Raw genomic sequence first — 27,528 nt, 5'->3', positions numbered from 1 at the left:
ACTGAAAATAATTACCCCTTCAGCTATCATTTGATATTACTATAACCCTTCACCCGACTAAAAGATATATATATATATATATATATATATATATATATATATATATATATATATATATATATATATATATATATATATATATATATATATATATATATATATATATATGGTAGGGGGTGTGTGGACCAGGTGTTTACAGTGAAACATATAAGTGAACAGTATTTAGATAAGGCTAAAGAGGTCTTTGTGGCATTTATGGATTTGGAAAAGGCGTATGACAGGGTGGATAGGGGGGCAATGTGGCAGATGTTGCAAGTGTATGGTGTAGGAGGTAGGTTACTGAAAGCAGTGAAGAGTTTTTACGAGGATAGTGAGGCTCAAGTTAGAGTATGTAGGAAAGAGGGAAATTTTTTCCCAGTAAAAGTAGGCCTTAGACAAGGATGTGTGATGTCACCGTGGTTGTTTAATATATTTATAGATGGGGTTGTAAGAGAAGTAAATGCGAGGGTCTTGGCAAGAGGCGTGGAGTTAAAAGATAAAGAATCACACACAAAGTGGGAGTTGTCACAGCTGCTCTTTGCTGATGACACTGTGCTCTTGGGAGATTCTGAAGAGAAGTTGCAGAGATTGGTGGATGAATTTGGTAGTGTGTGCAAAAGAAGAAAATTAAAGGTGAATACAGGAAAGAGTAAGGTTATGAGGATAACAAAAAGATTAGGTGATGAAAGATTGAATATCAGATTGGAGGGAGAGAGTATGGAGGAGGTGAACGTATTCAGATATTTGGGAGTGGACGTGTCAGCGGATGGGTCTATGAAAGATGAGGTGAATCATAGAATTGATGAGGGAAAAAGAGTGAGTGGTGCACTTAGGAGTCTGTGGAGACAAAGAACTTTGTCCTTGGAGGCAAAGAGGGGAATGTATGAGAGTATAGTTTTACCAACGCTCTTATATGGGTGTGAAGCGTGGGTGATGAATGTTGCAGCGAGGAGAAGGCTAGAGGCAGTGGAGATGTCATGTCTGAGGGCAATGTGTGGTGTGAATATAATGCAGAGAATTCGTAGTTTGGAAGTTAGGAGGAGGTGCGGGATTACCAAAACTGTTGTCCAGAGGGCTGAGGAAGGGTTGTTGAGGTGGTTCGGACATGTAGAGAGAATGGAGCGAAACAGAATGACTTCAAGAGTGTATCAGTCTGTAGTGGAAGGAAGGCGGGGTAGGGGTCGGCCTAGGAAAGGTTGGAGAGAGGGGGTAAAGGAGGTTTTGTGTGCGAGGGGCTTGGACTTCCAGCAGGTATGCATGAGCGTGTTTGATAGGAGTGAATGGAGACAAATGGTTTTTAATACTTGACGTGCTGTTGGAGTGTGAGCAAAGTAACATTTATGAAGGGGTTCAGGGAAACCGGCAGGCCGGACTTGAGTCCTGGAGATGGGAAGTACAGTGCCTGCACTCTGAAGGAGGGGTGTTAAGGTTGCAGTTTAAAAACTGTAGTGTAAAGCACCCTTCTGGCAAGACAGTGATGGAGTGAATGATGGTGAAAGTTTTTCTTTTTCGGGCCACCCTGCCTTGGTGGGAATCGGCCAGTGTGATAATAATAAAATATATATATATATATATATATATATATATATATATATATATATACATATATATATTTATTATCACACTGGCCGATTCCCACCAAGGCAGGGTGGCCCGAAAAAGAAAAACTTTCACCATCATTCACTCCATCACTGTCTTGCCAGAAGGGTGCTTTACACTACAGTTTTTAAACTGCAACATTAACACCCCTCCTTCAGAGTGCAGGCACTGTACTTCCCATCTCCAGGACTCAAGTCCGGCCTGTCGGTTTCCCTGAATCCCTTCATAAATGTTACTTTGCTCACACTCCAACAGCACGTCAAGTATTAAAAACCATTTGTCTCCATTCACTCCTATCAAACACGCTCACGCATACCTGCTGGAAGTCCAAGCCCCTCGCACACAAAACCTCCTTTACCCCCTCTCTCCAACCTTTCCTAGGCCGACCCCTACCCCGCCTTCCTTCCACTACAGACAGATACACTCTTGAAGTCATTCTGTTTCGCTCCATTCTCTCTACATGTCCGAACCACCTCAACAACCCTTCCTCAGCCCTCTGGACAACAGTTTTGGTAATCCCGCACCTCCTCCTAACTTCCAAACTACGAATTCTCTGCATTATATTCACACCACACATTGCCCTCAGACATGACATCTCCACTGCCTCCAGCCTTCTCCTCGCTGCAACATTCATCACCCATGCTTCACACCCATATAAGAGCATTGGTAAAACTATACTCTCATACATTCCCCTCTTTGCCTCCAAGGACAAAGTTCTTTGTCTCCACAGACTCCTAAGTGCACCACTCACTCTTTTTCCCTCATCAATTCTATGATTCACCTCATCTTTCATAGACCCATCCGCTGACACGTCCACTCCCAAATATCTGAATACATTCACCTCCTCCATACTCTCTCCCTCCAATCTGATATTCAATCTTTCATCACCTAATCTTTTTGTTATCCTCATAACCTTACTCTTTCCTGTATTCACCTTTAATTTTCTTCTTTTGCACACCCTACCAAATTCATCCACCAATCTCTGCAACTTCTCTTCAGAATCTCCCAAGAGCACAGTGTCATCAGCAAAGAGCAGCTGTGACAACTCCCACTTTGTGTGTGATTCTTTATCTTTTAACTCCACGCCTCTTGCCAAGACCCTCACATTTACTTCTCTTACAACCCCATCTATAAATATATTAAACAACCACGGTGACATCACACATCCTTGTCTAAGGCCTACTTTTACTGGGAAATAATTTCCCTCTTTCCTACATACTCTAACTTGAGCCTCACTATCCTCGTAAAAACTTCACTGCTTTCAGTAACCCACCTCCTACACCATACACTTGCAACATCTGCCACATTGCCCCCCTATCCACCCTGTCATACGCCTTTTCCAAATCCATAAATGCCACAAAGACCTCTTTAGCCTTATCTAAATACTGTTCACTTATATGTTTCACTGTAAACACCTGGTCCACACACCCCCTACCTTTCCTAAAGCCTCCTTGTTCATTTGCTATCCTATTCTCCGTCTTACTCTTAATTCTTTCAATAATAACTCTACCATACACTTTACCAGGTATACTCAGCAGACTTATCCCCCTATAATTTTTGCACTCTCTTTTATCCCCTTTGCCTTTATACAAAGGAACTATGCATGCTCTCTGCCAATCCCTAGGTACCTTACCCTCTTCCATACATTTATTAAATAATTGCACCAACTACTCCAAAACTATATCCCCACCTGCTTTTAACATTTCTATCTTTATCCCATCAATCCCGGCTGCCTTACCCCCTTTCATTTTACCTACTGCCTCACGAACTTCCCCCACACTCACAACTGACTCTTCCTGACTCCTACAAGATGTTATTCCTCCTTGCCCTATACACGAAATCACAGCTTCCCTATCTTCATCAACATTTAACAATTCCTCAAAATATTCCCTCCATCTTCCCAATACCTCTAACTCTCCATTTAATAACTCTCCTCTCCTATTTTTAACTGACAAATCCATTTGTTCTCTAGGCTTTCTTAACTTGTTAATCTCACTCCAAAACTTTTTCTTATTTTCAACAAAATTTGTTGATAACATCTCACCCACTATCTCATTTGCTCTCTTTTTGCATTGCTTCACCACTCTCTTAACCTCTCTCTTTTTCTCCATATACTCTTCCCTCCTTGCATCACTTCTACTTTGTAAAAACTTCTCATATGCTAACTTTTTCTCCCTTACTACTCTCTTTACATCATCATTCCACCAATCGCTCCTCTTCCCTCCCGCACCCACTTTCCTGTAACCACAAACTTCTGCTGAACACTCTAACACTACATTTTTAAACCTACCCCATACCTCTTCGACCCCATTGCCTATGCTCTCATTAGCCCATCTATCCTCCAATAGCTGTTTATATCTTACCCTAACTGCCTCCTCTTTTAGTTTATAAACCTTCACCTCTCTCTTCCCTGATGCTTCTATTCTCCTTGTATCCCATCTACCTTTTACTCTCAGTGTAGCTACAACTAGAAAGTGATCTGATATATCTGTGGCCCCTCTATAAACATGTACATCCTGAAGTCTACTCAACAGTCTTTTATCTACCAATACATAATCCAACAAACTACTGTCATTTCGCCCTACATCATATCTTGTATACTTATTTATCCTCTTTTTCTTAAAATATGTATTACCTATAACTAAACCCCTTTCTATACAAAGTTCAATCAAAGGGCTCCCATTATCATTTACACCTGGCACCCCAAACTTACCTACCACACCCTCTCTAAAAGTTTCTCCTACTTTAGCATTCAGGTCCCCTACCACAATTACTCTCTCACTTGGTTCAAAGGCTCCTATACATTCACTTAACATCTCCCAAAATCTCTCTCTCTCCTCTGCATTCCTCTCTTCTCCAGGTGCATACACGCTTATTATGACCCACTTCTCGCATCCAACCTTTACTTTAATCCACATAATTCTTGAATTTACACATTCATATTCTCTTTTCTCCTTCCATAACTGATCATTTAACATAACTGCTACCCCTTCCTTTGCTCTAACTCTCTCAGATACTCCAGATTTAATCCCATTTATTTCCCCCCACTGAAACTCTCCTACCCCCTTCAGCTTTGTTTCGCTTAGGGCCAGGACATCCAACTTCTTTTCATTCATAACATCAGCAATCATCTGTTTCTTGTCATCCGCACTACATCCACGCACATTTAAGCATCCCAGTTTTATAAAGTTTTTCTTCTTCTCTTTTTTAGTAAGTGTCTACAGGAGAAGGGGTTAATAGTCCATTGCTCCCGGCATTTTAGTCACCTCATACGACACACATGGCTTACGGAGGAAAGATTCTTTTCCACTTCCCCATGGACAATAGAATAAATAAAGAAGAACAAAAACTATTTAGAAAAAGGAGAAAAACCTAGATGTATGTATATATATATGCATGTGCGTGTCTGTGAAGTGTGACCAAAGTGTAAGTAGGAGTAGCAAGATATCCCTGTTATCTAGCGTGTTTATGAGACAGAAAAAGAAACCAGCAATCCTACCATCATGCAAAACAGTTACAGGTTTTTGTTTCACAGTCATCTGGCAGGACGGTAGTACTTCCCTGGGTGGTTGCTGTCTACCAACCTACTACCTATATATATATATATATATATATATATATATATATATATATATATATATATCTTTTAGTCGGGTGAAGGGTTATAGTAATATCAAATGATAGCTGAAGGGGTAATTATTTTAATAAAGGCTGGCCTGGTGCCTGCAAGTGACGCAGGTCGTCACACTCCACCGCTCATGTCTCGTTGAAAATCCCAATAACAGGTTGGCAGGGGTATGAGGGGTTAACCAGAGGGAATTTTGGATGCAAGAATTAGGCATAATTTCAACAAAATGTAAAAAAAAATGTTTAATAACCATCTACGAGCGTCACTTTGATCAAAAAAGGAAGAGACGGTGCCTAGTTGCTCGTGATGGGCTCTTGAACCCAAGAATTGGAGCTACCCTACCGTCTATTGACCGAAATCTGATTACTTTCCATTAACAATCGCGCCGTATGACCCTTATTGATTTAGTTACTGAGAATTTTTAGTGGCCGAGATTGAGTCTGCTAAAGTCTTCCAGTCGCTCTCTAAGTCCGCTTAGGTGATGAGTCATTCAGGCTGGACGGTGAAAGCTCCTTACCTGAATACGATACATATCCTTTTAATCCCTGTCTAATGGATGTCGCACCCCTTACATTAATGCGGATTATTTACCTCTTAAGTAAGTCTCTATTCTTGATTTTTAGACATTCTAATGACAAAGTTTAATATATTTCATTTTTTATGCAACTGAATTAAAAGTTAACTTATATATAATTATTAATGGTATCAATTATAATATGAATAATAAACATAATTCTACGCTACTGTAGATTAATGCTGTTTCACAGAGTTGCGTTTGAACTTTGGCGTCATGCATACCTTAGATCATGCTGCTGAACCTTAGTATCATGCATAATTTAAATCTTACGAATGTAAATTGGTTCTGTGTATAATTATGTATGTATGGCTTTCTCGGTGCATTTAAACAATACCTTCGAAACACACACACAACTAAGCTTGCTACCACCTGCAGCTCACAACACTGCCATCTACACGAGCCCCTTTGGGGCGGGGCAGATGGTAGACCAGAGGCCTAGCTTCTCCCTACGAGCCCCGTGAGGGCCGGAACTGTGGCTAGGCCTGGGGACACTTGGTCCCAAAGATGAGGGGGTACTTGTACCTCCCTCATGGGAGACTTAGGTCTCAAGACACTCCCCAGATAGGGAGCCAAGGCCGGGTCACCATTCTTGGAAAAGACCCGGGCCGGGATAGTACCGGCGAATAAAAACAAAACAAAAAAACACACACAACATACACACACACACACACACACACACACACACACACACACACACACACACACACACACACACACACACACACACAGGACACTGGAAGACAGGATATATAGGGAGGAAATGATAACGACGTATAAAATACTGAGAGGAATAAACAAGGTAGACAGAGACAGGATGTTCCAGAGATGGGACACAGAAACAAAGGGGACACAGTTGGAAGCTGAAGACTCAGATGAACCACAAGGATACCAGGAAGTATTTCTTCAGTCACAGAGTTGTCAGGAAGTGGAATAGTCTGGGAAGTGATGTAGTGGAGGCAGGATCTATACATAGCTTTAAGGAGAGGTATGATAAAGCTCACGGAGTGGGTAGAATGACTGAGTAGTGGCCAGTGAGGAGGCGGGGCAAGGAGCTGAGACTCGACTCCTGCAACCACAACTAGATGAATACAGCTGGCTGAATACCTACGTACAACCGAGGAAGAAGCGAAGAGGCTGCTAAGTGAGCTAGATACCTCAAAGGCGATGGGGTCGGATAACATCTCTCCATGGGTTCTGAGAGAGGGAGCAGAGGCGCTATGTGTACCCCTAACAACAGTATTCAATACATCTATCGAAACAGAACAACAGCGTGAGGTATGGAAGACAGCAAATGTAGTCTCAATTTTTAAAAAAAGGAGACAGACACGAAGCATTAAACTACAGACCAGTGTCATTGACATGTATAGTATGTAAAGTCATGGAGAAAATTCTCAGGAGAAGAGTGGTGGAACACCTAGAGACGAATGAGCTTATCAACGACAACCAACACGGTTTCAGGGACGGGAAGTCCTGTGTCACAAACCTACTAAAGTTCTCTGACAGGATGACAGCAGTAAAATAAGAGAGAGAGGGGTGGGTAGATTGCATTTTCTTGGACTGTAAGGTGTTTGACAGTTCTACACAAGAGATTAGTGCAAAAGCTAGAAAACCAGGCAGGTATAACAGGGAAGGGGTTGCAATGGATCAGGGAATAACTACTGGGAAGACTACAGCGAGTCATGGTACGTGGCGAGATCTCAGAGTGGGCACCTCTAGCGAGCGGGGTGCCACAGGGATCAGTCCTAGGACCAGTGTTGTTTCTGGTATTTGTGAACGACATGAAGGAAGGAATAGACTCTAAAGTGTACCTGTTTGCGGATGATGTGAAGTTGATGAGAAAAATTCAGTCGGAAGAGGACCAGGCAGAACTACAGAGGGATCTAGACAGGCAGCAGGCCTGGCCCAGCAAAAGGTTTCTGGAGTTCATCCCCACCAAGTGCAAAGTCATGAAGATTGGGGAAGGGCAAAGAAGACCACAGACGGAGTACAATTGAGGGGGCCAGAACCTACAAACCTCACTCAAGGAAAAAGAATCTTGAGGTGAGTATAACACCGGGCACATCTCCTGGGGCGCATATCAACCAAATAACTGCTGCAGCATACGGACGTGTGGCAAACCTAAGAACAGCATTCTGACATCTAAATAAGGAGTCATTCAGGACCCTGTACACTGCAGCGCGAGTTTGGAACCCTCACCTAGCCAAGTGTGAGGGAAAGGTGGGTTATAAGTGGGGTTAGGGTTGTTCAGTACATAGTTACTTCTAGCCTGGACGTATATAGTTACATCTAGCCTGGATGTAGTTACATCTAGCATGGACGTAGTTTAATGTAACCCGGAGGTAGTTACGATCTCTCCACATTAATATAGATATAAACAGTGTTTAAATAAATTAAATATTTCTCAAATGATTTGTTGGGATTTAAATAATTGTTTTTATTATGGAGTACATCTTGTTCCATGTAGGTTAATATTGAGCACAGTTATCGTAATATACATCTCCTCAGCAACATAATCTCAACAAAAAATATCTTAATGTAAACAAAGGAACTGATTATAAATGTAACTCCTAAACAAAAATATTTCCTTCTTCATTCAATAAATATTTAACTTACACACCAACACTGTTGTGTGTTTTGTTTTTACCATTGGTGAGGCTTTTCACCTTGGCCTTGTTTGCAGTCTTTTTATTCATCTCTGCCTACTTAGGGTCAGTTATTTTGTATATACCTTTTCGGTTACTGGCACCTCGGAGGGCAGTTAACCTATAGGCTAGGTCAACATCATCAATTGTTTCTATCTCTTGAATTTTCCTCTTTTTGCTCTTCTTTTGCTTGCCATTTAACCCTGTCTGGTCCTGGTCAGTTTTCTCCGATGCATTTTGTCTGCGACGTCTGTTATGTTTGCTTGTTTTTGGCTTTCTTACCATAGCCATCTTCAATGTATCGCCGGTTGGTCTCCTCCAGAGTTTGACTGGTGCGATCAGTCCCATGGCACTCACTGTAATTGACATGAGGACACACAACACAGTCATTGTGAATGGAGTAGAGGAACACTCATGACAGCGTGATGTCACCTCAAGAAGAAGTGTTTTAAGATTTTGGACTTCCACGTAACATTCGTAAGCGGTGATGACGCGACCAATGACAGGCAGCCACCTTGGATCAAACTGAAGGTCACTGTCAGTACTTGTCTCTTGTACTGGGGTGTCGCTCACATATCGCCACACATCAAATACAGTCGAGATGGAGAACCAAGAGAACACTGGCTGGCAAGCATCGGTAGCTTGGTCAACCTCTCTTCTGAGGTCGTCTCTCTCCTTTTCTAAGTCACGAACCCATGGACCGAAAAGCTGATAATAGCAACCCACTATTTCCAGAATGATTCCAATTGCTAGCATCCACAAGCAGCAGGTTTTCAGTGCCATTTTGCAAGACATTTTGACGATTCTTATGCTACTGTTTAGTTCTTTATTTGATTATTTGATTATAATTTGATTTTCAAATTTAAGTTTAATTATTTCAATAATGTATATTAATATAATAAATGATGCCCCATTTTACTAAATATATCAACATTATGAAAAAATAGTGACCTTCGAATTTTCAGTTTATAATTCAAAGTGTACATAGAATTTGTTTACAAAGAAGAGAATCAAAATTTAATATTGTAATAGTGAGTTGTTTTATAGTGTCTTATGATGGTGAGTGTAGTATAGTGTGTGGTGATAGTGTAGCAGTGTAGAGATTGTGAGTGTAGCAGTGTAGTGATGGTGAGTGTAGCAGTGTAGTGATGGTGAGTGTAGCAGTGTAGTGATGGTGAGTGTAGCAGTGTAGTGATGGTGAGTGTAGCAGTGTAGTGATGGTGAGTGTAGCAGTGTGGTGATGGTGAGTGTAGCAGTGTAGTGATGGTGAGTGTAGCAGTGTAGTGATGGTGAGTGTAGCAGTGTGGTGATATTGAGTGTAGCAGTGAAGTGATGGTGAGTGTAGCAGTATAGCAATAGTGTAGCAGTGTAGTGAAGGTGAGTGTAGCAGGGTAGTGATATTGATTGTAGCATTGTAGTGATGGTGAGCGTAGCAGTGTAGTGAAGGTGAGTGTAGCGGTGTACTGATGGTGAGTGTAGCAGTGTAGTGATAGTGAGTGTAGCAGGATTTAAATAATATGAGTATGTTACTGAGAACAAGTAATATATATAAATCTGCAAGAACATAATCTCTATAAACAAAAATCTTAATGTAAACAAATGAACTAATAAACAAAACTCCTAAATTATTATTCAGTAAACAATAATATTTCCTTCTTCATTAAATAAATATTTAACTCACACACCAACACTGTTGTGTGTTTTGTTTTTACCATTGGTGAGGCTTTTCACCTTGGCCTTGTTTGCAGTCTTTTTATTCATCTCTGCCTACTTAGGGTCAGTTATTTTGTATATACCTTTTCTGTTACTGGCACCTCGGAGGGCAGTTAACCTATAGGCTAGGTCAACATCATCAATTGTTTCTATCTCTTGAATTTTCCTCTTTTTGCTCTTCTTTTGCTTGCCATTTAACCCTGTCTGGTCCTGGTCAGTTTTCTCCGATGCATTTTGTCTGCGACGTCTGTTATGTTTGCTTGTTTTTGGCTTTCTTACCATAGCCATCTTCAATGTATCGCCGGTTGGTCTCCAGAGTTTGACTGATGCGATCAGTCCCATGGCACTCATTGTAATTGACATGAGGACACACAACACAGTCATTGTGAATGGAGTAGAGGAACACTCATGACAGCGTGATGTCACCTCAAGAAGAAGTGTTTTAAGATTTTGGACTTCCACGTAACATTCGTAAGCGGTGATGACGCGACCAATGACAGGCAGCCACCTTGGATCAAACTGAAGGTCACTGTCAGTACTTGTCTCTTGTACTGGGGTGTCGCTCACATATCGCCACACATCAAGTACAGTCGAGATGGAGAACCAAGAGAACACTGGCTGGCAAGCATCGGTAGCTTGGTCAACCTCTCTTCTGAGGTCGTCTCTCTCCTTTTCTAAGTCACGAACCCATGGACCGAAAAGCTGATAATAGCAACCCACTATTTCCAGAATGATTCCAATTGCTAGCATCCACAAGCAGCAGGTTTTCAGTGCCATTTTGCAAGACATTTTGACGATTCTTATACTACTGTTTAGTTCTTTATTTGATTATTTGATTATAATTTGATTTTCAAATTTAAGTTTAATTATTTCAATAATGTATATTAATATAATAAATGATGCCCCATTTTACTAAATATATCAACATTATGAAAAAATAGTGACCTTCGAATTTTCAGTTTATAATTCAAAGTGTACATAGAATTTGTTTACAAAGAAGAGAATCAAAATTTAATATTGTAATAGTGAGTTGTTTTATAGTGTCTTATGATGGTGAGTGTAGTATAGTGTGTGGTGATAGTGTAGCAGTGTAGTGATTGTGAGTGTAGCAGTGTAGTGATGGTGAGTGTAGCAGTGTAGTGATGGTGAGTGTAGCAGTGTAGTGATGGTGAGTGTAGCAGTGTAGTGATGGTGAGTGTAGCAGTGTAGTGATGGTGAGTGTAGCAGTGTAGTGAAGGTGAGTGTAGCAGTGTAGTGATGGTGAGTGTAGCAGTGTAGTGAAGGTGAGTGTAGCGGTGTACTGATGGTGAGTGTAGCAGTGTAGTTATAGTGTGTGTAGCAGGATTTAAATAATGTATGTTACTGAGAACAAGTAATATATATAAATATGCAAGAACATAATCTCTATAAACAAAAATCTTAATGTAAACAAATGAACTAATAAACAAAACTCCTAAATTATTATTCAGTAAACAATAATATTTCCTTCTTCATTAAATAAATATTTAACTCACACACCAACACTCTTGTGTGTTTTGTTTTTACCATTGGTGAGGCTTTTCACCTTGGCCTTGTTCGCAGTCTTTTTATTCATCTCTGCCTACTTAGGGTCAGTTATTTTGTATATACCTTTTCTGTTACTGGCACCTCGGAGGGCAGTTAACCTATAGGCTAGGTCAACATCATCAATTGTTTCTATCTCTTGAATTTTCCTCTTTTTGCTCTTCTTTTGCTTGCCATTTAACCCTGTCTGGTCCTGGTCAGTTTTCTCCGATGCATTTTGTCTGCGACGTCTGTTATGTTTGCTTGTTTTTGGCTTTCTTACCATAGCCATCTTCAATGTATCGCCGGTTGGTCTCCAGAGTTTGACTGATGCGATCAGTCCCATGGCACTCATTGTAATTGACATGAGGACACACAACACAGTCATTGTGAATGGAGTAGAGGAACACTCATGACAGCGTGATGTCACCTCAAGAAGAAGTGTTTTAAGATTTTGGACTTCCACGTAACATTCGTAAGCGGTGATGACGCGACCAATGACAGGCAGCCACCTTGGATCAAACTGAAGGTCACTGTCAGTACTTGTCTCTTGTACTGGGGTGTCGCTCACATATCGCCACACATCAAGTACAGTCGAGATGGAGAACCAAGAGAACACTGGCTGGCAAGCATCGGTAGCTTGGTCAACCTCTCTTCTGAGGTCGTCTCTCTCCTTTTCTAAGTCACGAACCCATGGACCGAAAAGCTGATAATAGCAACCCACTATTTCCAGAATGATTCCAATTGCTAGCATCCACAAGCAGCAGGTTTTCAGTGCCATTTTGCAAGACATTTTGACGATTCTTATACTACTGTTTAGTTCTTTATTTGATTATTTGATTATAATTTGATTTTCAAATTTAAGTTTAATTATTTCAATAATGTATATTAATATAATAAATGATGCCCCATTTTACTAAATATATCAACATTATGAAAAAATAGTGACCTTCGAATTTTCAGTTTATAATTCAAAGTGTACATAGAATTTGTTTACAAAGAAGAGAATCAAAATTTAATATTGTAATAGTGAGTTGTTTTATAGTGTCTTATGATGGTGAGTGTAGTATAGTGTGTGGTGATAGTGTAGCAGTGTAGTGATTGTGAGTGTAGCAGTGTAGTGATGGTGAGTGTAGCAGTGTAGTGATGGTGAGTGTAGCAGTGTAGTGATGGTGAGTGTAGCAGTGTAGTGATGGTGAGTGTAGCAGTGTAGTGATGGTGAGTGTAGCAGTGTAGTGAAGGTGAGTGTAGCAGTGTAGTGATGGTGAGTGTAGCAGTGTAGTGAAGGTGAGTGTAGCGGTGTACTGATGGTGAGTGTAGCAGTGTAGTTATAGTGTGTGTAGCAGGATTTAAATAATGTATGTTACTGAGAACAAGTAATATATATAAATATGCAAGAACATAATCTCTATAAACAAAAATCTTAATGTAAACAAATGAACTAATAAACAAAACTCCTAAATTATTATTCAGTAAACAATAATATTTCCTTCTTCATTAAATAAATATTTAACTCACACACCAACACTCTTGTGTGTTTTGTTTTTACCATTGGTGAGGCTTTTCACCTTGGCCTTGTTCGCAGTCTTTTTATTCATCTCTGCCTACTTAGGGTCAGTTATTTTGTATATACCTTTTCTGTTACTGGCACCTCGGAGGGCAGTTAACCTATAGGCTAGGTCAACATCATCAATTGTTTCTATCTCTTGAATTTTCCTCTTTTTGCTCTTCTTTTGCTTGCCATTTAACCCTGTCTGGTCCTGGTCAGTTTTCTCCGATGCATTTTGTCTGCGACGTCTGTTATGTTTGCTTTTTTTTGGCTTTCTTACCATAGCCATCTTCAATGTATCGCCGGTTGGTCTCCAGAGTTTGACTGGTGCGATCAGTCCCATGGCACTCATTGTAATTGACATGAGGACACACAACACAGTCATTGTGAAGGGAGTAGAGGAACACTCATGACAGCGTGATGTCACCTCAAGAAGAAGTGATTTAAGATTTTGGATTTCCACGTAACATTCATAAGCGGTGATGATGCGACCAATGACAGGCAGCAACCTTGGATCAAACTGTAGGTCACTGTCGGTACTTGTCTCTTGTACTGGGGTGTCGCTCACATATCGCCACACATCAAGTACAGTCGAGATGGAGAACCAATAGAACACTGGCTGGCAAGCATCGGTAGCTTGGTCAACCTCTCTTCTGAGATCGTCTCTCTTCTTTTCTAAATCACGAACCCATGGATCGAAAAGCTGATAATAACAACCCAGTATTTCCAGAATGATTCCCACTGCCAGCATCCACAAGCAGCAGGTTTTCAGTGTCATTTTGCAATACATTTTGATGACTATTAAGCTTAGTGCTTTATTTGATTATTTGATTATAATTTGATTTTAAATCTTAAGCTTAATTCAATTATATATTAATAAATGATGCCCCATTTTACTAAATGTATCAATATTCTGAAAAAATAGTGATATTCGAATTTTCATTTTATAATTGAGAGTGCGTGTAGAATTTATTTAAATGGAAGGGAACTGAAATTTAATAGTCTAACAGTGTAAGTGTTTTGTGATGTGAGATGTAGTATACTGTCTAGTGATAGTGAAGTGTGCATAGTGATAATAAGTATAATATTTAGTGATAGTGTAGTATAGTGTTCCTCCTTTCTTATGGTCTTACTGGCCCATACTAGGCAGGTCTTTATAAAACTCAGTTCTATCAACAAAAATATTTGTCCATCCCATTTTCAGTGCTACCAAGGAATAAATTTTGATTGTAATGTCTATCCTGGACGTAGTTACATCTAGTCTGGACATACATACGTCTAGCCTGGGTGTAGTTGCATCTTGCGTGGACATAGTTGCGTCTAGCCTCGGCGTAGTTGCATATAGCCTGGACGTAGTTGCGTCTAGCCTGGACGTAGTTGCATCTAGCCTTGACGTAGTTACGTCTAGCCTGGCCATAGCTACATCTAGCCTGTATGTAGCTACATATAGCCTGCATGTAATATTTTTAAAGCAGTTGACGGCTCTGTAACTTTGATAATCCTCTGGTAGAGTTCCATATTTGTTGGACCTCTTATGTAGTTGGAAATTTTAATCCGGCCGAGATAGACATGTGGGATAACTAAGGTTTTTATTTCTTGTGTTGGGTCTTATGTGGCAGCTGTCCTTAAAGAGCTTTAGCGCTGGGTTTCCGGCGATATGTAGTTGTAGAGGATAGATTATCGATTACACGTGCTCCTCGACCTACTGTGAGGTTACATTCCGCAAGTTGAAAACATCGTAAGTTATATGTATTAATATAAATAAGTAAAATAACTAGTCACTGAAAATTTAAAAAAAAAATAATTATTGCAAATAAATACCAGTATTGAAAAATAAATGAATGCAAGTTTATTGTACGTATTAATAAATGTACAGTACAGAATGTGCATTGCTATTGAACTATCATAAAGTCGAAATATCATAAGTCAAACCATCATAAAGCGAGGAACATCTGTAGCATGTTGTGTCACGTTCGAGATACTGTACTTAGGAATGTATTTTTGAAAGTATACAAACTTTTTTAGAATGTTCTTAAATTTGGGTTAAATGCAAGAATTGAGATTTAGTTTAATGTCAAGGTGTATTGTATCATTCTACTGTGTATTGTATCATTGTACTGTGTATTGTATCATTGTACTGTGTATTGTAACATTGTACTGTGTATTGTATCATTGTACTGTGTATTGTAACATTGTACTGTGTATTGTATCATTGTACTGTGTATTGTAACATTGTACTGTGTATTGTATCATTGTACTGTGTATTGTATCATTGTACTGTGTATTGTAACATTGTACTGTGTATTGTAACATTGTACTGTGTATTGTACCATTGTACTGTGTATTGTACCATTGTACTGTGTATTGTACCATTGTACTGTGCATTGTACCATTGTACTGTACTTAAGAAGTTACCCCTCGTCTTATCTTGTAATGTGTATTGTGTACATTTTTTGTTCTAATGAATGTTTTGAGTTTTCGCAAATACTAAGTAGGAAGTTACATCAGTGTGGTGCGAGTTTATTGGTTATTAGCTACGTAGGCAGCTTTCAAAGCTTGTCGTTGTTAACAGCGGTGTTTAGAACAATCAGATCTGGATTTGAGATTGAGAAAATTAGTCATTTGTAAAGCGAATTTTTTTTTATATTTTATTTAAAACATCATAAATTACAAGGTAGTATAAAATATTAAATACCACAATAATACAGGATCTGGACAAGATTACGAAGAATTATATCACAAGTGCAAGAGAAAAAATTTTGAAACACGCAAAATACATACACACCATGCACTGACACACATTATACAAAATTATAATGTATCTGACACGTAAACACAAAACTATTGGAGGTGGCCCCCCCCCCTTCCCATGAAAACTCGTCTATAAATACACCCACATCATTCACACACGTATTGATGACAGCAGTGATCAAACATAAATTTTTGTAACTTTATATATACATGCAACTGATTATGAGATTTAACTTAAGAACAAAGTCTGGTAATTATCCGTCAACATTACTCTATAACAACAATAAGCATTACACAAAATTACATAAGCGTATAAAGCATCAACAACTGCAAGATGTTTACAGCATACGTTGCATCAGCAACCAAACTTAATAACATTACAAAAGTGATGGAAAACAAATTATGTAAAAACAAATATCAACCCCATCTAAGAGGAAAGAAATTCCCTACAAAATTACAATAAAAAACTGCGAAAATACATGCCAGAAAAATTATCTTTGCAAAAACTGGTAGACTAACATGGACAGTGACTTCTATAACTCTCTTTTAATCACAAGGACATATTTTATACAAATCTTGGGCTAATCAAAATCTTGCACACAAAACTTACATGTCAACACAGCACCACGCAGTACATACCTTCCCGACCTTCACATTCCTTCGCAAGTCCTTTACCTCATACACTCACCCTCCGTAAAACTAATGGCAACCCGCTTGTAAAGGAAACCAGTCCTTTACGTATAATTAGCTCGCCAACTGAATGAGGCCATTGACCGTAAGTTTGCAGTAGGTCTCCGGAAAACGTGCCCTCCACTGTCCCCCGTAAATAAGTTTGTTTCTGCAAACCGTTCTATATATGCCCGCCGCAATTGCCCTAATCCTAATTCTTCCCCCTCCCGTGTCCCTCATCCCCCAGGAAATATACAGAAAATCCACCACTACATACATAATCGCCCTTTTCACTTCTCTGGAGACCCCGCGTACTTCTAATGTTAAGGCTCGCAGGGTCTGTACATTACCCCCACCCATCAACCTAAAAACCTTCGCTAACCACACCCTTACCTCCCTCAACTCTTCACAGAAATAAACCGCATGAAAAGCTGTTTCCTGTTCTCCACAGTGATTGCAGGTCTGTTCCCTCACCAATCCCATTGAACACAAAACAGCTTTCGATGCTAATATCCCCATTATAAACCTATATACAAACTCCCGTACTCTCGGCATTAACTTAAGCTTTCGAAAGTCATTCCATATCATACCCCAATCATACAAGGGATAAACCGATACCCCCTGTATGATTTCCGGCATTCTGCTCATCGTCACCAAACGCCCCACCCAAAGTTTTTCCACCTCCCTAATCAATAACAATAACCTCAGCATATCCTCGCATTCAATTAATTCTTTTCCGCTCCACCATCTCCGCACATCCTCCATCACTTTCCCCACTCTAACCCCTCTTTTCCACCCCCTCCCTAACGAACCTCTGTTTCACATATAAGGCCTTTACTCTCGGCCCCAACGCTAAAGGGCCTACTCCTCCACTACGTATATTCGACATCACCACCTCCTTGCTTAGCCATGCCCTCCCAAAACCCCAAACATAACATAATGCCCTCCTCTGAATCTCATGTACGTCTGGAGTCCGCAGTGGATACACCACAGCCATACTCCACACTTTACTGTAACTAATGAATTTACGATAATCGCCCGCTGTTGTAAGGTGACGTCTTCCGCCCGTAAACTCCTTAACCTTTTTTACTGCCTTCTCCACCACCACCTCCGAATTCACCTGCCTAGCCTCCCGCGCATCTGTCATGTATATAACTCCACAAATTTTTAGCCTAGCCACTACTTCCCACCCAAACTCCAACCCCAAGCCCCCCCCACCCAGGCACCCACCTCCAGCAAACTTGATTTTGCTCTGTTCACCCGCATGCCAGATGCCCTCCCGAAAAGCTCCAACACACTTTCCACCGTACGCAATCTTTCCACTCCGGCTATCAGAACAGTGGTATCATCCACATACCCCACCACATCTATACACCCATCCTTCTCCCCATTTAAAATCCCCCTCCCCTCAACGAGCCCATAAAATGGATGCTGCATACAAGCAAACACTATTTGAGACAGGGGACACCCCTGTCTCAAACCCCTCTCCATCCTTACAGGCCTTCCCAACCTGCCATTAATTTGTACTCGCACCATTGCAGATGAATACATTGTACCAACCCACCTCACCACTCCCATGCCAAAACCGAGATGCAACAAACTAGCCCTCAGAAAGTTTCTATCCACACAGTCGTATGCATTTTCCCAATCAATGTCCAAAAGCCCTCCCCCGTTGCAACCCTCCAAAAAATCCCTAATGCGGCCATGCCCATCTCTCATGCTTCTGCCCGGAATACCCATCTGCCCCTTATGAATAACCCCACCTAACACCTTCATCCTATTGCCCAGTATCTTCGCGAAAATCTTGTAGTCGGCACACATTAGCGAAATAGCTCTGTACTCACTCAATACTCTTCCCTCTTGCTTTTTGCGTACTAAGGCGACTACACCCGTTTGCTGAGTCTGTCCTAACTGTCCCTCCCGTCGCATACAATTCATGACCCTCACCAGACAGTACTTAACGTGCTCCCATTGAATTCTATAAAAATCATTTGATATCTCATCTATACCCGGTGCCTTGCCAGTAATCATATTGAACACAGCCTCCTCAACTTCCCCCATGCTAATCTCACCTCCCATCCCCATGTCCTCCTCTCCACATGACCCTAAACCTCTTCCCCCCACACCTCCTCAATAGCATCGCCCTCCTCCCCCTTCCCTTACTTCTTTTGGAACCAGAAATCAGCATAATTGCTCATGCCTTCTGTAGTATTCAGTACCTGTCCCTTATGATAACCACCCATATCCTCACTTACCTCCAAGTTTAAAATAGTCGAATCCTTCTGCCTTACCCTAAAACACTTCCCGAAGGTTTATCACCCCACAGCACAGCCTCCATTCCCGCCCTTACACGTACTGCATCAAATCTACCATTATGTAACTCTGCCAACCTGTCCTTGAGTTGCACCATGTTTCCATACTGCCGCCCCCCCTTCCTCATAACACCCATTTAGCTGATATTCAAAATAATTTTGCAACCCATACCTCCACCCTGCCTCTTCCCTTCCCTTCCTCTTATAGAAACCTGCTATACCCGGCTTAGGGTGCCTTTCCCACCATTCTAAGACACACGACTCTACCTCTCTAGAATCCCAAAAAGTTTGTCACCATTCCCCGAAAGCCATACTCACCTCCTCACTCCTCACGAGTCTTGCATTTAATTTCCAAAAACCCGATTGTATCCTAACCATACCTTCCCAATTAAGATCTGCTATAACTGCCCTATGATCAGAAAACTCCACATCAAAGGTCCTGACTCCCAACACACGTACAGCTTCCGTTGCATAGATCCTATCTAATCTTGCAGCATAATCCCGTCTGACAAACGTATACTCAACCTGCCAACCCCCCCTCCCCATAACATCCAAAACCCCCACGTCTCCAAACACATTACGTAACATGCCCAACATACACCCCGCCCCCCTCGGTTCCACATCCCCACCCCTAATAACACAATTCCAATCTCCCCCTATGACAGTGACTAAAGGTAAACCCCTTAAATAGTACATCAAAAATTCCCTCACAAAGTTCTCCTTGACTCATGCGTTGCCATCTGCCGGCATATATACTCCTATAAAACAAACCCTCGTTGCACCCCACTCCCCCTCCACCCTCACGACCCTCCCCCCCTCCTCCCACCCTAAAATACGCAATGGACTGGTTTCCTTTACAGCCACAGCAACCCCACCTTTCAACCTCAAAGAGCCACTCACATACAACTTATATCCTTTCAAAGACAACTCACAACCAAACTTATAATTGTGCTCCTGAATGAAACATATATCTACATTAAATCTCTTTAAAAACCATTCCACCCATACTCTTTTAACCTCGGCTCTCAGGCCATTAACATTGATCGTTACAACCTTGAATTATGACAGTAAAGGCGGTTTGCCCCGCCGCCTTGGAATGGCACCCGCGTGACCTGGCTGCTGACTAGAGCCCCGTTTGTCACCTTGTCTGTCCAGTCCCCCAACCCCACCCCCCTTATCCTTTGAACCTTTAAATACTTCAGCACCGCTACACCCACCCTCCGGGAGATCCAACCTGGGCTTCCAAGACTTCTTCCCAGGTCTCTGCCCGGGCGTTAAGACGTCATCCATATCAGACGTCCCAGCTGTTCTCTTGTGTGAACCTCCGTCTTCACATGTAACCTCCTCTTCCATGCACGCTCTGTGCACCTCAGCCACTACCGTGTGCTTCTTCCCCTCATTGCACACGGTCTTCCCACGTCCCGATGAGACTGTAGTCTCCTCCATTGAGCGTCCACGCTGCTCATCATCCAGACTCTCCTCCACCTCACTCAGGAAGGTATTCAAAACCTCATCCAACATTCCATCCTGTTGCATTACAGGCTCACCGTCATCGTTCGTCGTCGTCGTCTGCTCAGGCCCCGTCCCCGCAGGTGACGTAGCACTTGAGTCCGTCTCCGCCTCTGATTTATCCACTTCTTCACTCCAACTGCACGATGCCTGCCTTTCGGCCGCATCTGTCTCCTGCACCACAGGACCCAGCTGCTGATCCACCGGTGTTGGCATCTGTTTCCTCCGTCCTGGTTTCCTATGGCATTGGGCTGCCATATGATCAAATGATCCGCACAGCCTACAAGTCCGCCTCTGTCCTGCATAGTATACGTAGACCTGCGTTCGGAACTCTTCCAGTAAAACATACGAAGGAATTGATTGCCGTAACGTCATCTTCAGATTGAAGGATCCCTCGGGCAGTCCCACATAAGGCCCATCCTTCCACACTCCCAATTCCGCCGCATGAATCTTGCCATAACGACGGAAGACCACAACCACATCATACTCTGTAGCTTCAAAGGGCGCATTCCTGACTTTTACGTATGTCACATAGCTGGATACATCATGTAGACATACCTCCACTGCTGCATTCACGGCCATCCTCTTCTCGTGGTGCTTGTCAACTATGCTTGAGTAAAATCCAGCATTTATAAATTTAATGAAAATCCTCTTAACTCCGTTAACAGCCACACCATAAAGCTCTTCATTGGGTATCCCATACACATCACGAATAATCGTAGGGAGTAGCACCTGCATTGTAGAACTGCTTAGGGCACCACGTACTAGATCCACACAGACAGTATTCACACGTCTGTCATGTCTATCCGCCATGTTGATTGCTCAAAACAGGCAAACTGCGCAGAAAATCAACTGAATCGGGAGCGCCTGCGCAGCACGTCCACACTGCCCGGAAGCGTTGAGGACAATAAAATTTAATTGGTTTAAGTTCTTGAAGAGGCAGCATTGCACTTTTCTGTGCATAATGTAGATTATACATTAAAGGTATACAATCGACAAATGTGGAGACATTTAACTAACCGATGGCTTTATCAGTCCTGTACAGGTGCAACAGTGGAAGTAAAGGACCCTAATGGAAATAAGTCATTAACGAATTAAGCTGCACACTCCCCTCTGGCGGGCTGGGGCAAAACTCTAGTTCCTGGTGTCTGATGTGATATAATTTCTACTCCTGGAAGTATTGACCTTACCTGGTGTGGGTTGAAGTTTGGAGAGTCACTTCACCTCCACTCTTCTCCTGATCAGGTAAGGTGATCTACCGGGAGTATTACTGTTCGTTGTTTTCTTTGTTTGTTGGTTACCAGTAATGATTTTGGCATTCAATACCACTCTTTTTCATTCTTAAATGTTATATTTGCCTAATTGTTGGTAACCAGTTTATTTTTCCTAATTACCAGCTCTGCTCCTGGCGTGGTCATCCAGGGTAGACGCCAAATAAGGGAGCAAGATACTTGTTAATTGGACTAATTAACATTGTCCAACTACTACCGCCCCTTATTTATCCTACTAATGGTGCTCCAACCAAGTAGTACAGGAGATTCCAAAACATCGGACTGGTACCATCCGCCCAGGATTACCTACATCGTTTTTAACATCTGAGATCCATCCAGGGCCTCACCTACTCCTGCCCAAACACAGCACCAGAACCAACGTCCACTTTTATTTTATTTAAATTTTAAGTAAAATCCACAAAAGACAATATTCTTATTATTCCTAGAGCCGTTTCTTTATTTATTTTTCCATTAGTTTTTTTGTTCAGATAGGTGTTCCACTGACACCAAGCATGTGAGGAAATTAGAGAAAGAGCAATTGTTTGCAACAAGACTAGTCCTGGAGTTATGGGGCATGTCCTATGAGGAGAGGTTAAGGAAAATAGACCTGATGACACTGGATTACAAGAGACTTAGGGGGTATATGATAGCGACATATAAAATACTGAGAGGAATCGACAATGTGGACAGAGACAGGATGTTCCAGAGATGGGACACAGAAACAAGGGGGACACAGTTGGAAGTTGAAGACTCAGATGAATCACAGGGATATTAGGAAGTATTTCTTCAAAGTTGTCAGGAAGTGCAAGAGACTGGGAAGTGATGTAGTAGAGGCAGTATCCATACATAGCTTTAATAAGAGGTATAATAAAGCTCATGGAGCATGGAGTGACCTAACAGCGACCAGTGAAGAAGAGGGGCCAGGAGCTATGACTCTAACCCTGCAACCACAACTAGAGTACAACTAGGTGAGTGCACACACACACACACACACACACACACACACACAGATTAGGTGAGGACACACACACCTTCTCTCCTTCTTCATCTTCCTTCTATTCCTCCCTACTCCTGCTCCCCTCCCCTCCATTGCTTTTCCCCCTGCCTTCCCTAGCCTTCCCCCATCTCTCTTCCTTCTACCACTGTCCACCCTTCCCACTCACTATCCTCTCCCCCTCCCTGCCTTCTCCCCCTACAACAAACACCCCCCTCCACACATACACACTCTTGACATAAGCTCTTCCTTCTGTGGAAGAAAAATGGGACACCGAAAACAGGATGGAGAGCCAGAGGACTGGTGGATGAAGCTGCGAGGGGTGGATATGGGAAAGAAGACTGGGAGGCAGAGCTCACGAGAAGGAAGGAGAAGTCGGAGAGGAGGCTGGAAGAGCTCGGCAAGAAAATGGAAGAGAAAATATCTGACGAGAGCAGGAAATGGGAGTTACAAATCACAGCAGCAGAAGCTAAGTTACAGAGCTTAGTAGAAGTAAAAAGTCTGAAACAGCCTAAAGAGCCAAAGGACAGAGTACAACCACAACACCAAAACTGCTACATCAGTCACTGATGAGGGGACTGTACTACATAAGTCACAGATGAGGGGAATGCTATACTGTATGCAATGACTCTATCAGGCCCAAGTGGGGCCCGGGAAAAGACAGGAAGAACAGCAGGAACAAATAAGGGGACCCAAGACAATGAAGGAGCTAAGCTATACACTGAGGCTCTAACAGACAAGTTCTGTGTCCATGAACAGATAAGCACAGGGACACTGGATAGACACAGTAGTAAAAACCGCATCAATGGCAGGAACTAATTCGTATCAGTGGACGCTCAGAGAAGTACAGTGGGAGGACAAAACGGAGTGGGCAGTTTTTGTCTATGGGCTTCAAGAAGAAGATGTGGAAACTTACAAAGCAAGGAAACAGGAGGAAAAACAAACGATTGAAAGCAATAGGAGAGGACGACATGACCCAGCTGACAAATTTTCGGAGAATTGGGTGGTTTGCAAGAGAAAAGCGTCCAGTCAAAGTGATTTTCAAGGCTGGGTCAGCCCGAAACCGGATCCTACAGGAGAAAGTGCACATAAGGGACAAATCGGACTACCAGAGTGTGTACCTCGACCGAGACAGAACACAAGAAGAAAGGATGATATCTGAAAGAGAGGGTGCAATGCCTTAAGGAGGAATGAGAGGCAAGGAAGGAGGGGAGCAAGGGAAACCAGACCTAGGTGGAAGAACAAACACAACCCCCTCCAGTACCACCCACAGAAGGAATCCAACCATGGCAGTTCCAAAGTAATCAAACATCCTAACCCAAAACCCACTGACTGTACTCTCTGCTCCCATCCCCCTCAGCACAAGCCCCACCCCTGCAGAAACCCACAGTAACCCACACACTGTACTCTCCCCCCATCATTCTCACCATAAATCCCACCCCCACAGTAACCTACAGCAACCCACACACTGTACCAGCTATCCCCATTCCCCTCACGACAACCCCCACCCCGACAACAACCCTCTATAGGCCCCCGCAAGGGCACCTGCTCCCCCAAACCCGCCAATCTCAACGGACCACAGTTATAGAAAAGAAGTTGGAGGTTTGGTACACGAACGTGGATGGAATAATGAATGTGAGGAGTGGCATGAAAGAATCGAGATGTCCCCAGACATCATAGTAGTCAGATAACCAAAACTCACTGGGACAATAACAGACGCAATCTTCCCACTCGGATATCAGATCCTGAGGAAGGATAGAAGGAGCAGAGGGGGAGGAGGCGTTGCACTGCTCATTAAAAACCAGTGGGGGCATAAAGAAATGGAAGGAATGGACGAGATTGGAGAAAGGGATTACATAATAGGTACAGTTCAATTAGGGGAACATAAAGATATGTTTAGGAAGAACTTTTTCTCAGTCGTTCAGCAGACTTAAAAGAATTATCATGCATCAATCTGTAATAAATTCTACATTTTTCAATTTGACACAGGAAATATCTACAGAGAAATTTTCCCAATAGGTACCAGGCAGATGGAAATAAATGGTATAAAATACCGACACAATGGCAATATAAACACAAATGCAGTATAATGTGATCCTTTATTGACTACGTTTCGCCCACACAGTGGGCTTTTTCAAGTCACAAAATATTTATAGTTCTGTTTGTGACTTGAAAAAGCCCACTGTGTGGGCGAAACGTAGTCAATAAAGGATCACATTATACTGCATTTGTGTTTATATTGCCAGGTACCAGGCAGACCGACCTGTAAGCGTATCAGGGTATTACTGTCTATTGTATAGGCCGTTCCAGGACCCTTTTCGGATTGCAAAAAGTATTTCTAGCAATTTTAAAATATTTATAAATTACGTTTCTTGGGTATTTCAGATCATTAGCTATTTCATAAATTTTGGATATTTCTTCAACTATGAACTCTGGACTACAAATACACAAAGCTCTCAAAAACATTGATGAGAAAACAGACAGTTTAACTCTATCTTGATGTGAAGAATAATAGTGTACATAAGAACAGTTATTTGTAGGTTTTCTGTAAATATTAAATCTGAATTCATTATTACCCTTAATAATTAAAACATCTAGAAAAGACAATGAGATATTTTTCTTAAATTCAACATTAAAGTTTATAGAATGGGCTAAACTATTTAAGGAAATGATTTATATCTACATTCTTTGGCATAAGACACAAAATATCATCAACATATCTGAACCATTTAGCTCTATTAGGGAGGATTGTGTTAAGCAATCTTGTTTCAAAAAATTCCATGTATAGGTTACTAAGAACAGGTGAAAGCGGATTTTCTGAAACAAGACTACTTAATTAACACAATCCTCCCTAATAGTTAAATGGTTCAGATAAGTAGATGATATTTTGTCTTATGCCTAAGAATGTAGATATAAATCATTTCCTTGTTAAATTAAATAGCTTAGCCTATTCTATAAACTTTACTGTTGAACTTGAGAAAAATAACTCATTGCCTTTTCTAGATGTTTTAATTATTAAGGGTAATAATGAATTCAGATTTAATATTTACAGAAAACCTACAAATAACTGTTCCTATGTCCACTATCATTCTTCACATCAAGATAGATTTAAACTGTGTTTTCTCATCAATGTTTTTGAGAGCTTTGTGTATTAGTAGTCCAGAGTTCATAGTTGAAGAAATATCCAAAATTTATGAAATAGCTAATAATCTGAAATACCCAAGAAACGTAATTGATAAATCTTTTAAAATTGCTAGAAATATTTTTTACAATCCAAAAAGGGACAACCAACCTTATTCAAATAAAAGTATGTTGGTTCTCCTTTACCATAAACTTGGTTGATATACGTTCTCTTCTTAAGAACATAAGAAAGGAGGAACACTGCAGCAGGCCAACAGGCCTGCTGCAGTGTTGGCAGGTCCTTCACAATCCTTCCCACTAACAAACTATTTGCCAAACCCAATTTTCAATGCTACCCAAGAAATATGCTTTGATAATTCTATTTATCCATGTGCAAGTCCCACTCAAATCTAATCACTCTCATTCATGTATCTATCCAACCTAAATTTTAAACTACCCTCGATAACCCTACTAGGCAGACTGTTCCACTCCTCAACTACCCTATTTCGAAACCAATACTTTTCTGTATCCTTTCTAAATCTAAACTTGTCCAACTTGAATCCATTACTGCGGGTTCTCTCTTGCAGGGATATCTTTAAGACCTTATTTTTATTCCCTTTATTCATACCCATATTCCACTTATACACTTCGGTCATGTCATCCCTCATTCTTCGTCTAACAAGTGAATGTAATTTAAGGGTCTTCAATCTTTCTTCATAAGGAAGATTTCTAATGCTATGTATTAATTTACTCATTCTACGCTGAATGTTTTCTAATAAATTTATGTCCATTCTGTAATATGGAGACCAGAACTGAGCTGCATGATCTAGGTGAGGCCTTACTAATGATATATAAAGCTGTAATATAATCTCTGAACTTCTGTTGCTTACACTTCTTGATATATATCCCAGTAATCTGTTTGCCTTATGTACACTTAAGCATTGCTGTCTTGGTTTAAGGTTACTGCTTATCATAACCCCCAAGTCCTTTTCGCAATCTGTATGGCTAAGTTTTACATTATTTAACTTATAAGTGCTAGTGTTATGGACACTCCCGAGCTTCAGAAACTTGCATTTATCTACATTGAACTCAATGTGCCACTTTTCTGACCAGGTATTGAGTTTGTCTAAATCTTCCTGAAGTTCCCTGATATCTACGTTTGAATCATTTATCCTACCTATCTTCGTGTCATCGGCGAATTTGCTCATATCACTTGTAATTACCTCATCAAGATCATTGATATATTTTATAAATAACAACGGGCCCAAGAATGATCGCTGTGGAACTCCACTTGTTACAGATCCCCACTCGGATTTAACCTCATTTATACATACTCTCTGCTTCCTGTCTGTGAGCCATGACTCGATCCACTAGAGCACTTTTCCCCCAATGCCATGAGCTGCCACTTTCTTTAACAGTCTTTGGTGCAGTACTCTATCAAAAGCCTTACTAAAATCTAAATAAACAATATCAAATTCTTTATCGTGATCAACAGCCTTAAAAGCTTTACTGAAGAAAGTTAATAAATTAGTTAGACAAGAACGGCCTCTGGTGAATCCATGCTAAGTACCATTAATCAGATTATGCTTATCCAGATGGCTTCTTTAATCTCA

The sequence above is a fragment of the Cherax quadricarinatus genome, chromosome 8 (genome assembly GCF_038502225.1).
Source record: "Cherax quadricarinatus isolate ZL_2023a chromosome 8, ASM3850222v1, whole genome shotgun sequence".
NCBI lineage: Eukaryota > Metazoa > Arthropoda > Malacostraca > Decapoda > Parastacidae > Cherax > Cherax quadricarinatus.
The sequence above is the reverse complement of the archived record's forward strand: the minus strand, read 5'-3'. Positions refer to the sequence as shown.